Source organism: Schistocerca serialis, chromosome 1, assembly GCF_023864345.2.
Source record: "Schistocerca serialis cubense isolate TAMUIC-IGC-003099 chromosome 1, iqSchSeri2.2, whole genome shotgun sequence".
Classification (NCBI taxonomy): domain Eukaryota; kingdom Metazoa; phylum Arthropoda; class Insecta; order Orthoptera; family Acrididae; genus Schistocerca; species Schistocerca serialis.
Window position 1 is genome coordinate 512,026,537 of NC_064638.1, and position 4,284 is coordinate 512,030,820.

The 4,284-nt window shown below is 39.1% G+C and overlaps 1 pseudogene; it reads right to left on the bottom strand.

Annotated features, from left to right (window-relative positions):
• Window positions 1–2,471: 2,471 nt before the first annotated feature.
• LOC126427432 (5S ribosomal RNA) lies at window positions 2,472–2,589 on the bottom strand (annotated as a pseudogene).
• Between the last annotated feature and the right edge of the window lie 1,695 nt (window positions 2,590–4,284).

Genomic DNA, 4,284 nt, shown 5'->3' on the forward strand with positions numbered 1-4,284 from the left:
GGTTCGCCGATGACATTGTAATTCTGTCAGAGACAGCAAAGGACTTGGAAGAGCAGTTGAACGGAATGAACAGTGTCTTGAAAGGAGGATATAAGATGAACATCAACAAAAGCAAAACAAGGATAATGGAATGTAGTCAAATTAAATCGGGTGATGCTGAGGGAATTAGATTAGGAAATGAGACACTTAAAGTAGTAAAGGAGTTTTGCTATCTAGGGAGTAAAATAACTGATGATGGTCGAAGTAGAGAGGATATAAAATGTAGACTGGCAATGGTAAGGAAATCGTTTCTGAAGAAGAGGAATTTGTTAACATCGAGTATAGATTTAAGTGTCAGGAAGTCGTTTCTGAAAGTATTTGTATGGAGTGTAGCCATGTATGGAAGTGAAACATGGACGATAACTAGTTTGGACAAGAAGAGAATAGAAGCTTTCGAAATGTGGTGCTACAGAAGAATGCTGAAGATAAGGTGGGTAGATCACGTAACTAATGAGGAGGTATAGAATAGGATTGGGGAGAAGAGAAGTTTGTGGCACAACTTGACTAGAAGAAGGGATCGGTTGGTAGGACATGTTTTGAGGCATCAAGGGATCACAAATCTAGCAGTGGAGGGCAGCGTGGAGGGTAAAAATCGTAGAGGGAGACCAAGAGATGAATACACTAAGCAGATTCAGAAGGATGTAGGTTGCAGTAGGTACTGGGAGATGAAGAGGCTTGCACAGGATAGAGTAGCAAGGAGAGCTGCATCAAACCAGTCTCAGGACTGAAGACCACAACAACAACAACATTCAGATGAAAGAGTCCATGAAACTCACTTAATGCTAAGACACAAAATCAGAAAGTTGCACAAAATGGAACAACCTAGAGAATAAAAAAAAAGCAATATGCAGATTATCCTGCAAGTACTGACAATTGACAAGAAAGTCAAGCATGGTGAAAGTAACCATAAATGAATCAGTTATATCCCTACATCTGGATTGAAAGTCCACTCATTTTAGAACACCAATTCATTGCACACAATGGTGATATATTATCAACACGTATCGTAGGAAACAAATTACATAATGTAAATAACTCCTATTTACAGATCATATAGTTACACAGATCATGACATACATATGAATAAAAGTACACAGAATTATTTATAGAACATTTTTAAATCCTTATGAGGGTATACACCCTTTATTTTCAATGTCTTTGGATATGCCAAAGATATGCACCTGGAGTGGCAGTTTTATAATAACATATTCTTTGCCACTTCTTTGCCCTCTTCTACAGAAGCGAAGATCTTGAGTGAAATCTCAATAGTACCAAATCTCCAGAATTATAATATTAGCTTCTCTTTAATCCCTCGTCATTTCTCTTCTCTGTCATAAGAGCTTTCTCTTTCATGTTGAGGTAAGCATTATGAATTTTTTCTTCCCATGAAATCCTATTTCAGGGTATCTTCGGTAATGCTTGCACACACTCATTATTTTCTTTGATATTTACTAGCAATTGTTCCAGAGTATAACCAGTAGTTGTATGCAGTAAGTTATTTACAATTGTAGTGAAGTCTTCCAACAGATAAATCCACTTGGTTTGCATCATTGAGCAGTAAGTTCTCATAAAACGGTTTAACTCTCTAAATACACATTTGATGGGACACGCTCTGGGATTATAACATGACGTTATGACATATGTAATATTTGCTTCCAGTAAAGCCTTCTTCCAAGCATAGCACATGAAAATTGTTGCGTTGTCTGTTAGAATTGTTCTTGGTTTCCCAACAGGTGGAATAAAATCAGAAAACAATTTCTTGATAATGGATTTGCTGGTAGCTGATTGAATTGGGTACAACATTACATACTTAGAAAACATATCCAAAAATACATCTTTGTATTTACTACCTCCTCTTGCCCTCGGAACTGGCCCACAGATGTCTACAGAGATTAGATGTAAGGGCTTATGTGGAATGCTGGAGTGCATCTCATCTTGTGTATCTTTGTTACAAGGCTCAGTCAGCTGTCAAACTTTGTATTTCTTCAAAACTTGCTGAACCCTTCTCCTGATATTTGAAAAGTAACAATAGCTATCTATCTTACTTGCACATTTAAGTATGACAAAATGTCCCCAAACATAGTGAGTGTGCAGTATGAGCTTTTCCATGTAATCTTCTGTCATGCATACACACTACTTATCTGAAGTATCAGACTTTCTGCAGAACAAAATATGATCAACTGCTTTGAAAACTCTTTGGAGGTGCCCTTAGTGTGGCTGACTCAAAAAAAACCACTCGGTCTACAGGCCACAAGTGGCCCATCGGGACCATCCAACCACCGTGTCATCCTCCGAGGAGGATGCGGATAGGAGGGGCATGGGGTCAGCACACTGCCCTCCCGCTCGTTATGATGGTATTCATGACCGAAGCCGCTACTATCAGTCGAGTAGCTCCTCAATTGGCATCATGAGGCTGAGTGCACCCCGAAAAATGGCAACAGCGCATGGCGGCCTGGATGGTCACCCATCCAAGTGCCGACCATGCCCGACAGCGCTTAACTTCGGTGATCTCACGGGAACCAGTGTATCCACTGCGGCAAGGCCGTTGCCTGTGGCTGACTCAGCTTATTCAGAATTATGGACGAATGATCATCTGGTTTCTGGACATACAGGTTACTACACATGTATAAATAATATCTCTTGGATTCCAAATCTTTCATCAGCAAGATCCTATGTTGCTTCTCCTCATTTTCCACAGTGGTAATGTTCTCCAAACCTTCAGGTAGTCTAGATAAAGCATCTGTAATCCGATTATGTTGTACCCTTATGTATACAACTATGAATTTATAATCTTGTAAAGCCACAGTGTGATAGATGAGCATGAAGTAGGTTGCATTGTTGTAAGAATGTGAGAGTTTGATGATCACAGTACACAGTAGTGCATGCTCCAAACAAGTAATAGTGGAATTTTCCAAACACCCACACAACTGCCAAAGCTTCCAATTCTGCAGCTGTGTAGGAGTGCTTGCAACTTGATAACACTCAACTTGTCTAAGATATGGACAGAACATAGGCTTAGTATTAATGCCCTTGATTTGAAACAAACAGCAACCTAAACCATGCTTGATGAATCAGTCATCAAACCAAATGCCAAAGTCATATCTGGGTGGTGCAACAATTTTGCATCTGCAAGAGTGTCTTTGATGAGCTGGAAAGCAACTTCGCAGTCATTTGTCCACCTCCATGGTATGTTTTTTTGTAGAAGCTGTTGTAAGGGCTCTGCATTCATCACCTATTTGTTTAAAATTTGCCTATAGAAGGTCGTCATTACTATGAAAGATTTTCACTGCTTCTTGTTTGATGGGGTGGGAAAATTCTTGATGGCACTCAACTTTGCTGAATCCAGCATTATTCCCTTATTGTCTATTATATGCCTGAGGAAATGGATGCATTACAGTGATAAATCAGATTTTTGCACGTTAGCTGTCACGCCTGCTTCACTAAATGCATTTATGACTTTGGCCAATAGGTTAATGTGTTCTTCCCATGTAGCAATGAGAACATCATCAACAAAAAGTGTAAGTTGACTACACACTTCAGGTCCTGAAACAGCAACCAATGCCTGGATACTCCAATTGAACATTCATTGCAATTCTTCATCAACAGATCATTGAAGTCACCAAGGTACAAGATAAAAACTTTTGCAGTAGGTACTATGTGGGTACACTTCTAAATTACACACATATCCTTTCACTAGATCTGGTTTTTCGATAAAGTCATCGATATTCTGCTGCAATAAGTCAGTCAGTTGTTTTCACTGTCAATTATCCATACAGATTAAGACGTCTTTTGAGATATAACATCAGTTACTGTCCATACTTGATAAACCTCTTCTGCATTTGATCTCCGACTATTCATGAAACACCTTACAAGCTTAATTGTTGAACCCCAACAATATCTTCCATGGCTACAGTCTTCTCTGATCAGCTCCACACACACATTCTCATCATCAATCTTAAAAGAGGCACAGCCTGCAAAGAAGTCGAATTTCACGTCTGTCTCCCAGATACTCTCAATACCCAAAATACAGTCCTCTATTAATTTATTTATTACTAGGAACGTGAATAAATTTGCTACATTTCCTATTCTTAATTCAATAAGAGTCTGTATCTTTACCTTTTGTGTCCTGGTACCGATTGCACCTATAACTTCACAATTTTCAGAGGAAAGACTGGTAGTTTCCAGTGTCTTGTCAGCATCTCAAACAGTGCTGTGGAGATTGCATTCACATTTGCTCCTGTATCA